Below are 13,789 nucleotides of genomic sequence, written 5' to 3' on the forward strand. Positions count from 1 at the left end.
ACGCTGCCTTTATCCTGAGTAAAACTTCGTCCACTGATCTTCCTGCCTGCCGTCTGCTGCATCCGGATTCACCTCATCAGCTCCAGCAGTTTTACCTCCAGATACACCAAAACAAACCGTCACACACTCAGAACAACTACGTTTTTATAGTTATAATTTAAATTTAGATACATTTTCCTTACTGCTACCTTTCCATACATCTGTGAATGTGACGTGTCAGTATGGTACGAATGACACACAAAAATTCGAAGGTATCCGTCCTTTGCAGAAACCGATAATGCCAACATTTTATTCTGCGTCCGTGCTCAGACACTCTCTTATTTCCTGTTTCTAAGTGTGAGGAAGAAATTTCAGCAATGTAAAAACATCTACAATAAATATCAGGCTTTGTTAGTCCCTCACAATAAAAGAGCAAGAGCCTCTTTCACAATTTTCTTTTCAGCGCTAGACAATGATACTGAGAGAAATCTATTGAAGACGAGGCGAAAAGACCAATTTCTACAGTCACAGCAGTCTCAGTAGACCAGAATACAAGGCCGCCATATGGCACTTTTTGTGTTAGAAGAAACAGGAAACTCTTTCTTTACTTGGGAAAGTGTGCTTTTTTGCTGTTACTGCAGTTATTGTTATGAGTATATCCTCCTGCTCCAACAGTTAATGCAAATGAGTCTGGTCACTGTCCCTGCGGACGCTGAAAACAATTCTGGGAAGTGTAAGAAACAAATGTACAGCTAGAGGTCGAGAGAAAGAGGTCCCCAAAGAAGAAAATCACAGCGCCTGATCAAAGAACAGACCAGAATACACTGAATACAACAGAGGAGAGAGTCCAGAGAGGGAATTGTTCTTAAATCCTGGCAGCCTGCAGCACAGAACAGGTCATCTGGCAGACGATGAGTCCCAGTAGCACTTTAAAGCATGATGAGCTGGTTAAACACCCTCTGCTGGATAAACCAGCGCAGTGCTTCTGACTGAAAGCTGCTGGAATGGCCTGAGTCTCTCTGAGCCCCCCTGCAGACCCCCTTTCCCAGCACAGCGGCTGGTGGTGAGGCTGCGCAGCATGAGTGTGGACCGGATCCATAATCCTCCGCGTCTCAGGAGGCTCTTCTGGACAGCAGATGATACAAAAAGTTGAACTTGACTCACACTGTCCCTCTTCAGTGGGAGGTCTTCTTATCATTCACGACAGCGTGTATCGGCATCTGCTGGCGACTGACAGTTGGCAACGCGTCTCTGCAGCAATGTCACTCTCATTTAAGAAGTTTGATGTTTGAGGGCAAAGCAGCTGGAGATATACTGAGACAGAAAATACAGTATCTGCTGGGATTTGTGTCCCTACCACTGCCACTAAGATGACGTTATGTAATCATTGTTTTTACTTTGTTATGTGTGTAGTTTGATTAAAGGGGCAATGTGTAAGATATGGCCAGAACTTTAGTTTAGAAAAGACATTCATCAAAAGCACAGTTTTTACATTAAGATTCATATAAGATGTGTATTGTGTTGCAGAAATCACTAACCCTGGCCTCTTCTGTTTTTGTAATACCTCTTTGTACCTCAAGAGGCGATATTTTCAGCTGGGAGCTGAAAAAAGCAAAGTAAGTCACAAAATGCCAAAAAAGGAAATATTCTTAAACCTATTTTTACACCGTCTGAGTTCAAGTTTCTCTCGTTAACAGAACCAGGACGACCTTAATTGCCTCGTTAACTCATCGTAAAACACATTCCATTCAAACTTGGCAAAAACCAAAACAAACTCCCTGAAACAGTCTTGGTTTGTCTCTCCACACTCACCTCTGGTTTGGTTGAAGATAATCCACACTTCACGTAGTACGATATGAAAATATTCCGGCTCTTGGGCGGTTTTTGCCCACCACAGATGCCCGATTCTGTCTCACTCCTTCTCATCCCTGGACTCATAGACCGAGCAGAGCTGCTGTAAATCACCTCTGTACTGTGTCCTCTGTCTTCAAACTGGCACCTGTCGGCCTCTGAGGCTGCAGCAGTTTTTGGTTGCTCTGCTAATATGTTGCCCCTTGCTACCTTTGTATTCTGACCATATCTTACAAATAACACCTTTTTAGATGCAGAAAAGCAGTATCTTTGTGCACATTTCTGCAAACTATGACAGAGAAACTGAGATTAAAACTACAACTATTCATGGGATAATAGCTGACTTGAATTATTGACATCGACATTCTGCATTAAGTAGACTGTAGACCTTTTTAAGCACTTTGTACACATTTTAATGTCTGTTAATGATTTAACCTGCATCAAAAATTGAATTGCTTTGAACTTTTTGGGGAAAATTGGACGTGATTGGTCCTCACGGTGCTCCAGCTATCTCTACAACCTAGTCTGTTCAGAGGTCTGTTATCTTTCTATTAATAAGCTCACTTTTAAGATAACAAGTACCTGCAACAGTTGAGTTTAGGTGATGTAAGGACAGTTACAGTACACAGTGAACACAGTATGTCAGCCAGCATGTTTTGCCCTTGTAATGTGTGGATTTGTTTGCATGCCAGTGTAGATAAGACGCAGCTGTGTGTTTTTGCCAGTGCGTTCGATGTATCACTGTGCGGCTGGTTTTGGATGCTGCGAAGCCCCGATCGCTCTGCCAAGTGATCGGGGTCTTAGCAGGAATCTCCACATGGGGGGTAAATGGATACCAGATTGTTGGTCTCGTGCGTTAAACGCATTAATGAGATGCCTGCCAACAAGGGCCGACATGCTTGTTGATGCTTGATACACAAAAAGTGATGATGAATGGTACATTTTGCACACAAACTATATGGCACGAGATAACAAAAGCTAAAATTTTCACTCATTGCCTGTGTATAGAAGCTACTGCAAACTAAGCCCTGTCTTTTGGACTTAATCACACAGTGCATGTGAGATGTCTCCATCGTACAGTCCTGGGAGTTACATGAGAAGATAGGCATCAGAGACTTTTCATCAGCCTTGTAAATAGTTTTTCTAATAAATAATGAATGTAGCAACTCCAGTCAACCCATTTCAATTTCAGGTCTAAATTAGTATATTCCAGTTAGGCCCGCTTCCGATACAGATACCATTGCCAATAACAGTGTACTCGCTCATCCTTTAGCCATAGTTTGACAGTGAATAGCTACAGTGTTAGCTAACGGTTCATCAAACCACACGGTCTTGCTTCCTCTTTCTAGAAGCGTCTCATGCTGCAGAAACAGGACGCCGTGTGGCCGCTTTGGACAGAACCGAGCTCACAGTTTCCCCCCGGCTTCAAGGGTTTGTGTGAAGCTAGGCTGAACACTTCAGAGCTTTTCCCGGACAAAACAATGAGAATGACATTGAACTCCTCATGCAACTTCTAAAAAAAAAGCCAAGAACAACTGTATTTCCCAAAACGTCTGAGTACCGCTTTAATAACATGCTACGTTACAGCTGCTGGTTTTAAACCTTTCAGGTTGGTATATATTTCCTTGCGGTGAGCTTTTGCCGTAATGAGTTTTGTTGCAATGGGAAAAGAAAAGAGCAGACGCAGCGGGGGGACGAGAGCGCCGAGCAGTGTGTTTCTGTGGGTAAGACATGAGAGGGCCTATGACTCATGCTTCCCGCTGGCTGCTTCTCCACATCTTCAGTTCAAGTACATAGCTGTGAGTGGTGTTATTGTATGTGTGCATCTATTTTCTATATTGCTTTAGTCTCTATCCGTCTCTGCCTCCAGCTGTGATCATGCATGTCAATCACAGTGGTGGTATTCAGAGCTTTACTATTGGTAAAAAGTACGAGGGTGTAATATTACAACATCAACAGTTTCAAGCCTGATAATCAGACTGGCTGTCTAGTTCAGTGATCAGTGAGGGTGGGTGTCCTGCAGGTCAGCGGCAGTCCTTCAGATTTTTACTGAAGAAAAAGTAGCTACAGAAGAATCAGCAGCAAAAGTATTCAAAGTAGAAGTACTCACAAAACAGCCTTTTCAAAGAGTAATACTATGTATCACTGCAGTGATAAGCAGTAGCAACGTAATCAGCAGATTAAATGTTAGCTTAGTCTTTGTTACATTTGTTTAGGTTTCATTTTCTGATTCTCTCTTGCTGTGCTAATGGTCTGGTTGGTTAGGGTTAGGAGAACATCATGGTTTGGCTTTAAACAGCTTACCTGATTTCGTCGCCACGATCAGGGATGGAGATGGTCTGATTTCCTGTGAAATCCTGTGTGGTGGCCACAAAAACAGCTAGAACTCGTCCGTTAAAAATGTCCAGTGGTGTGACTCGAGCTGCAGCCGGCTGCTTGGCAGTTGCCTTGTGATAATGCCACCACCAACCCCTCCACCTCCTGATGAAGGTGGCTACTAAGCAATATAATGTGAACAAGCTATGCCAAGTTTGGTACAAATGTCACTTGGATGTTGTGGTTTGCAGAAACGTTGACTGCTAACGTTATATCCTGGTGACTGAATTCAAAATGCTATGACACATTACTTCTCAAATAATTCAGTGTCATTATTATCAATTCTCTCCATTTAACGTTAGCAAAGGCAACAGTAATAGCCTCGTTTACTGATTGACCACCTGCATCTGCTGATTTTCTGACAGTCAGTGTATCTCAGGAAATCTCCAAGTGGGCAAGAAATGGTCTGTGTGTGCAACCGAGTGCTCGAGTGGATTTGCTTTGTTGCATTTAACCATTGTTCAACCACATATTCTCTTCTGGAATAGTCTGTTGTGTGAAGCACCGTAGATCCATTTCAAAGATCTTGAATTTTGAGTTCAGAGCTTGTACATGGAGTAAAAACTGCTTTTTGTTTCCTGCCTTTAGTGTATTTGAGACGAGCAGTAACAACATTATCGCCATTTCTTAAAGGTCTACAATTGAAGACCAGCAAAACAGCTCTGTCATTACACCCAACAAGGCCTGCAAGACCGAGATGAGCCATTACATGTGCGAGAGGCTGCCACCGGGGAGCTCAGTGCAGACAACTTCATCAGCTCATTGAGGAGGAGGATGTGCTTGTAGGAGTAAGGTTTCCATCTTTAACAAAACCTCTCATTTACTGCAGCTACAACTCTCCTTTATGCTTCACTTGCCTGTGACCACCCAGTCCTGCATAGCGCTGTCGGCTCTGGGATGAGATTACCATAAACCTTCAGCCGTCCACATTCACAGCACAAGCAGAGCGGCCCCTGCAGCGAGGAGGCACACAGGCTTGATTTTTCACAGCCCTATTGTCTTCGCGGATGCTGGGCGGTGAGATAAACCGAATATAGAGGGAGGAGGTGGGGTTGTCGTGATGAGGGGTGGTAGCGGTGTTGTGGGGATGCACGTTTTTTTTCGTGCCACCAGTGCCAGATGCTCACAATGTGCCAAAGACAGCCACGTGCCACCCCCGGTCCCCCCCCCATCCACACTGTCCTTTGCCAGCTTGACACAACCATCTGCGTGTTCGCTTGGCAGCCCTCTCCCACCAGTCACTTTACATTCTTGCACGATTCTCATTCCTTCGCGCTGGAGCCCTCAAGGGAATGTGTCAAGGTGTTGGAGTCCAAGAAGTCCCTGGAGGACGCCTGCGAATGAGCTCAGCAATTTGTAATTCCTAAACTCTACCCTGAGCACTCTGTATTCTATTAACATTTATTAAAGCATATCAAAGGCCTGAGAGGAAGCTCTGAGAAAAGTACTTTATTGATGCTGTGCACTGACAGTGCTCTGATTTTTTTGATTTTTTTTTTTTTGGAGGTATGCAGCTCTGTCTTTCTACCTTCATCCTGACTTCGACATCACCCTCGGGCTGAAGTTGGCAACTTTCGTTTTTCTTTTTTCTTTCTTTCTTTCTTTCTTTCTTTTTTTTTCTTAAAGTGTGATTACATTTTCTGTGAGGGCCTCAGATAGACTCATTCCATTCCGGGCCCAGAGAAAATGTATCTGTGTAGAAATAGGCCTTTTGTTCATTTCATTTTTTTCATCTCTGCAGAAATTGAGGTACAGTTAGACAATCTTGGCCACTGTAGGAGCGAAGTGCAACACAAAAGAACAATTCAGTCAGAAAAAAACAACAGATGGCGAGGTGTAAGGAGCAGGAGGGACGGCCCGGCATAATGTTTTTTTTGTGTGTAAAATGAAATGAGAGTTAATAAAGGGAATATAATCCGAACTGATCCTTGATCACATGCTATCTGTCTTCCTCTTAACTTTCTCATTGTGTCTCCCCCCTCCTGCCATGCCTCATTGTCTTTCTCATTCCAATTAACGCTGTTTCAAATTCAAGTGGGTTTTATTGCCAATCAGATATCCGTCGTGCCCCGGAGATCTCAGTTTAATATTTTATCCGCAGCTGTGCGGATACCATCAGAAGAGATTCCCCGTTCCTCTCATTTCATTTTTTAAGCTTTCATTTAAACCCCGCCGCTCAGAATAGAGGTATCAAAACCCAGTCTAAATAACGATGATGACATTTGCATGACTAATTGATGCTATGGTACCATCCCAGCTTGTTCTTTTATGAACACGCAAGTGTTGGAAGGCGCTAATCCATGCTGATATAGGGATCAGAATAATACAAATTTAGAACAGTGGTATTAGCGAGGGGATATACAGTATATTCCAGAGGGGATACACTGTCAGTTGTTTCAGGCAGTGAAGAAGTCAGGGTATGGAAACCAGGATTTTGCTTCATTTCATATTTTACAATACATATTTCTGCTTTAGCTCTGCCAGAATGAGACGAGAACGAGCTCTGAATAACCAGTCGCTAATCCCCCACTGTTTGTCTGGGGAACTTTCTCTCCTTTGTTTCTATTCTAACAGATTTTACTCGACTATTTGAATTATATGTTTTTTTCAAATTTACAAGAAGAGTGACTTTATTCCATAACAATTTAGTCCGACATACATAACATTTTTTTGAAAGTGAGGGGTAGATATAGATGCATAATGGGGTGCTATAAGCGGTTTGAAATACTGATCATAGCTAATGATTAAGCTTGTAAAAGTCCATTCAGTTTAGCTTGATTTTGTCGAGACTGTGAGCAGGAGTCAGTATTTATAAGTGTGAAACAACTGGGTATAGCCATGTTGGTGGCAATGAAACTGGATATTTTTGATGAGATGTTGGATGAGCTGTGGTTGTGGCGAGAAAACCAGGTATTTTAAGCCAGAACATGATCTTTTCCTAACTCTGACCAACGGAGTTTTGTGCCTGAACCTAACCAGACTTAGAGCACAGCGTTGTCATGACATAAAATTGAAAGTGGAAGAGGTGCAACAGAAAGAAACGTTTCAACACACCTGTGGTTTGCAGATTGCCAACATTTATTCTAGCGATTGAACTGATGAGGGCACAATTCACATTAAAGTAATTTAAATCCGTTGATTTGCACAGCTTTAACCTTAACCAGGTAGTTTAAACTGAAACTACAGTGAAACAACCTCTTTCATCGCCTGTAGCACACAGATAAAAGGTGGTAAGCGAACCTTGAATTTTTGAAACAACCAATTTAGTTGAATAGGTTTGAAGACACGTTTCAGTTTATACATAAGTGTAACAAACAACTGAACAGAGGAGCTGCTGTGTGAAACCCTCCTGAGCTACATCAAGGTTTTTTACTTTTCGCTCTCATAGATGGAGGACAGAAACGAGAGCGGCGTATTTTGATGTTGAATATATCTGATTGGTCCAATTTGCATCGTTTGAAAGAGCTGCGGCTGCTGTTTACAGTGCGACTGAAGGCCAGTTAGGGGATGGAGGACTCATGATGTTTGTTAGGTCTCAATGATACACAAAGTGAATTTTGATGAGAGAGATTGAATCCAAACAAAACATGTTAATGAAAACTCCACAGGGCGCCCTCTCCGCCAGGCACTCTAATCCCCAACTCCTCTGATTTCGCTGCTGCTCGCCGGGCAACGGCACAAATCTGCGGATGTACGGCCTCCCAGGTGCTCATAATGTGAAACAAGAATGGAAAAAAACAAAAAGCGAGCATGCTTAGCAAAGCATTCTTTGAAAGATTATAAAAGTGAGAGCTTCTTTTTCTTCTACCTGGATGAAAGCGCGCTGAAAAGCCACCGTTACTTACAGTTATTGAACCGTTTTTCTGAGAACGACGGAGGTTGTTGTCGATGTTTTTGGCACTTAATTAGAGACGTCGATGTCGCCTCTGAAATTTGATGATAAAAAAGCTGATGGTTTCTTTTTTTATTTGCATAAAAGTTTCTCACAAGCCTGTACATACATATATATATATATATATATATAACGCAGTCATTTACCTCTCCCCCACAGTCTGGTCTGTCATCCAGCTCGCCACACACGGCGTTGTTTTATATCACATGGTGGCAAAGAGCACAATGTTCCCCCTCTTTTTATATCTACTTATGAATATATAACACCGTGCTTACACAGTCTTTCCTCCTCTCTCCGGCTTTATACAGCCTCATCACTGCAAAGAAGCAAAATGTAAGTAAGATAAATGAACTTAAATCCAGGAAATATAATGTTTTTTGTTGGTCTGGTGATATATTTTCTTCTTATCAGGCAGTTTTTATGTTGGAGTATTTCATTTGTTTCAAGCTATTCTGCCTTTAATTATCTTACTGAGATATTTTAACTTGTTACTGAGATTGTTTTTACTGGTTCTGGCTAATGCTTGAAACTAGAATTACTATAATATAATATAATATAATATAATATAATAGAGCTGACATGTACAAAACTACCTGGTCTGAGTCAGAATTTATCATTTCAAGCATCTTAAACTTTTTATCTCTTCAGATATTAAGAACAGAACTTTTTCAGCCAATCTGAGAACTGATCCAATAATCTTTAATACACTTGCAGGTTCGTTTATTGTCTATCAGAGAAGGTTTAAAGCAGCGTCACATTTGTTTTATTATCACCTCAACCTCCAGGAGCCTCTATGTTGTGTTTTTGCATCATTTTTCTCTGCCTGCAGCCTCTGGATACGGCCACTGAGTCCTCAATAATGAATGGAAAAGAAATACATTTGCCTGAGATTAATTCCTTCCTTTTAGCAAGCAAATCTCATTTTTAGTACATTTATCATAGTCAGGATTTCTTATTTTAAACACAGTATGCTGTTTTGTAAAAGCATCGTGAGCTTTATGACTTTATTTAAGTAATAACAGGATATATATTTCTAGACGGCTTGCGATGACAGCGGATGCTTAATGACAATTGTCCTGAAATAAGGTAAAGGTGGTGCCGTGGTTCACAAGTTATGGAGTTGGCCCCGACTGTTACAGCCAACACGCTATTCTCTATCCAGGGTGTATTAAAGCACATTTCTAACATATGGAGGAAAAAATATTATTACGTCTTTTCTTTGATTCCAGACAAACGTTCTTGTTTTTAGTCTGCCTAACTTTACAACAGAAATAAACATGTTTACACCGAGGAACAAAAAACACTTTTGGTCTCTACAGCTGATTACATAAACTGTACGTGGATACATTTTCATATAACTCACTTCTTTGGCTTGAAGCTATGCATAAAACGTTTGCTTCTCATTATGTGTGATCACAGATAGCTTGTTAGCCTTAGCTAGCTCGGTAGCTTCCAGCTAAGTGGGCCAGTTTAACTAACTAGGCTTATCTCAGCTCTCGCTTCATTCTGGCTCTGCAGAACCCTTTGGGTGACGTCCAGGTGACTCTGTCCACTACATGTTTTTTATTATTTCTTAAAAAGCTTGGCATGTAAAGTTTCCCTGTTCAGTTGACAGATAGTTTTGCTTATTTTACGTTATATTTCCACCATTTTATTGCTGTTTTTTCCCCCCTTGTTTTTGAGAGCTGACTATTGGCAGGAAGGATTCCTCCTCCCCGGTGCGACCTGGAGGTTTCTCACCATTTAGACTTGTAACGATATTGATTCACACGGACACAGGATGTGGCTCCCAATCTCCCACGGTGCGGTCTCCCCTTAACTCGTACATCAATACGTCGATGCTCTCTTCTCCAGAACACACCCACAAATTGATATCCAGCCACGGTCTAAATGACCACTTATCAAAATAAAATGCAAACACATGGATGTACACGTGCACGAGCTCAAGCATAACTGGTCTGTGTATCTCATTTGTTCCTATCTATGGCAGCACAACCACTAAATGGAGTTTAAGTCTGTCTGGAGATAACAGCCAGGTGCCCACATGAACACTGAAATAGGTTTTTTGTCATTGTATTTGATGGGGAACCAAATCTGCTGGCCTTGTTCTGTGGAGAAAAAAAAAACGGATGGTAATATTAAGCTTCAGCAGTCTGACTTTGACAAGTTAAGTGGAATTCGTCCAAAAATATTGGATTTTTTTTTTATATATACAAAATACCTTCCTTTTTTTACCACCCTCCTGCTGCTTGTCAAGAGGGAAACATCGCTCAAGAGAAGATATTCATTTATATGTTTTATTTGGTTAAATCAGACGGCTGAAGCCACATAGTCGCTTCATATAGCCCTGAGGGGTTTATTCATTTTGCAGCCGCGATTCCCAAAAAGTTGGGAACGCTGTCTAAAACATTAATAAAAACACAGAGCAATAATTTAGAGCCACTTTACGAAGTGTTCCTGAGCCCATGTAGTCATATCCTTTTTATACAATCATGTGTTTCACAAGGTTATAAACCTTGCCCCGTCCTTGCTCGTGAAACAACTGAGCCTGTGGAGCCTTTCATACCCAATCATGATACTATCACCTGTTACCGATGAATCTTTGCAGCATTCTCCAGCTTTCCCAGTGTTGGTGCCTCAAAAATCTATATTCACAACAATCAATGACGTTGAGGTAAAACATTGAACATATTGTCTTTGAGTGTAAGTCAAAAACGATTAGCAAATACTGTTTTATTTGTTTTACACGTCTCAGCTCCTTCAGAGTCAGGGTTGTAGTTATCACCGACAATACACATTCATTGACGTCATTATAATGTACAACAAAAAGCAGACGTCACACATGCAAGAGTAAAGTCTGCTTTCAAGTGTTTCAGTAAAAACATGGCTCTAAAAGTCACTATGTGTAAGATTTGAATATTTGTGGCTGGTGTCACCTGGTGGTAAAACCCTCATATTTCATGAACAGAACATCAGAATTGCTGTAGAAGTTGCTATGATCACAAACTTTCTGGCAAAGTGGTGTTGAGTAGTCACAGGTGCATGCTGTCCTCTAATTCGGATTATTTCATAAAATACATTTCAAAATAGCAACACAAGAGGCAAGATTATTTAGGGTAAGGAAAGCATCATGGTTTGGCTGAAAAAAACCTGTTTTGGTCGCCACAAAAACATCTGCAAATGTCCGCAGCTCTCCTTAAACAGCACCCGGTTTTGTCGCCACTAAAACGGCTGTAAACATCTACAGAGAATACCCAGTGGTTTGACTTGAACTCCGGTCAACTGTTTGGCCTTGTTGGATTGTAGGATTGACTTCCTGTCCACCTCACGCTTCGAGGTGCCTAAAAGCATATAATACGACCACGATATGCCACGCTTGGTAGAGATGTCGACCTCAGACGCTGCTGTGGTTTGCATGAACATGAACATTAACATTACATCCTGGTGACAGGGTTGGTATTGGTTGAGACAGACGTATCCTGACATGTAAATGTATCTGCAAACAGTGAACTCACCTCCTTTTCCCTGTCGGATCTCCTTCAACCTTTGATGATGACGAAACCTCTCACTCTCCTTGCGTGCTGCATGTTTTAACATCCGACACATCGTGTCATGACACAAGTTTCACAAAACTAGGATGTCTATCCATCACGCTGCAGCTGCCCCAGATCGAGTGCTGCCCCGTTACCTGTAAGTCAATGACTACATGTTCAACTAGAGCCGAACACATTCATCTAACTACACAGAGACCGCTCGCAGTGCTGCGGCTCGGCTGCAGGAGGATTGCCTTGCAATTGTGAAGCTTATCATCAATTTCAGTTTGGAGCTTTTTAATGGCCCAGTCTTATTCCGCTCAGAAAAGGTGGATTATATGCATTATTCACATTCTAATATTGTGGCGCTATTACAAACCCCCTCCCCTACCCGCTCCATCACGCACACACATCCACATACACCCACACACACACACTGACACACACCCTCCTGCCTCGCAGTGATGAAATATGTGCATACTGTTTACAGCCTCATAAATTGAGGATGCGGACTCAGACATAAAAGATTACATAAAGCAATTCCTTGTGGTTATTTTTCTCGCTTCATTTTCCTCACACGGAAATTAACTGCAGGATTTCTCCTCTCTTTGAGTCTCCCTGCACGAAACCTCCCGACTCGCCCGCCGAGCCACAGCAGCTCTATTACAAACAGGAAAAGCACAGCGAGTAGCCGTGGGCAGGGAAGCCGGTTTTTCCCCTGTCCGTGCTCTGTGTAAAGACAGGTGCGGCACAGTAGCCTTGTAACTGGAAGCCTTGGAGGCCCCCCACAGCAAGAGGAAGACTTGACTAGCTGACCACAATCTATTATTAAGCACCGGATCAAAGCCGGGAGAAGATGATGGCATCCGCAGGACTGTCGGGGTCAACAGGGTTCATCTCGGTGGGTTGTAGGTATCGAGGATATAACAACAGCGAGCAGGGAATTCATTCATTTCACATCCTCACCGTGTGTGATGCTGAGTTCTGGTTGTTTAAGGGTTGTGTGGTGTCTTGTTGTAAGAAAACAGCAACTCTTATGACCTTTGGACTCTCGAGGCTGAAGAGACAGTGGTTCCACTGACTCAAAACAAGTCATCATGTTTGGTTTAAGCCTAAGAAAAGACTTCAAGAGTACAGCTGGAAGTAAAAAACATCTTTCTGTATATGCATGTTTGCTCTGTTGAATTCTAGCAGCAGGTTATTCTACAAAAATGTGTTATTCAGAAATGTTTGCTCTGTGCTCAACACCTATCTTCAAATAAGAGAGACTGTGTTACAAGTGCAGCAGTTCTGCAACCTGCTCAATATTAAGAAGTTTCATGAATTCAACAACCAAACAAGATTCACAACAGCTGAGCTGCAAATGTGAGCACTATTTGAGAGCGAGGGGGAAAAAAACCTCTCAACATAGAGAGCCTCCAGCAACAAATTGAGCTTTCCCTTATTTGCATCTGGTCTGAATGCCAGATTTTCTTTTGCTATCCACACGTAAAGCAAAAAGAAACTACAGGATATTATTCCAGAATGAGATCAGTATATGCAACGATAGAGAGACGAGCTGAACAGGAGGGGAGTTTGTCATTGGCCTTATTTTATGACATCTGTAATTGTGTGCGATGGTGATGTGATGACACGGGAATTTCTAACTTGGATACAATACCTTGAAAAATATCAATATGCGATACCACAGGGAAATATCGACACTAAGGGCATAGAATTTAGGAATGTTATTAAAAGATCACATATATATAGATGATACATATTTATATATATAACAGAACATCATTCCCAAAACAACATCACCGTTGCTGCGCATCAATGACAGGCGTACCAGACCTTTGATGACAGGTCGCAGCAGACTCATTCACCCCCGCTGCCTAAAGGAAGAGCGCAGGAAATCGTTCCTTCCTGGTGCCGTCAGACTTTATAACGCTCACTCCATAACACACAAATAATGCGCTTTAAATTATTAATACTGTAAACGCTGCACCTTATGTTCCTCTTACCTTTTCTCTTCTACCTCAGTATTTTATTTTGTAGCTACTTAAGCATTTTGATCACACATGGGACACGACCACTAGTCTCTGGGGGGGAAGTCCTAAGTATGATTTATCCAAACACCCCAACCACCCCTGATTTGAGCTTTTCTCGCTCTGTA

The sequence above is a fragment of the Pagrus pagrus genome (assembly GCF_965226575.1).
Source record: "Pagrus pagrus genome assembly, chromosome: 7".
Classification (NCBI taxonomy): Eukaryota; Metazoa; Chordata; class Actinopteri; order Spariformes; family Sparidae; genus Pagrus; species Pagrus pagrus.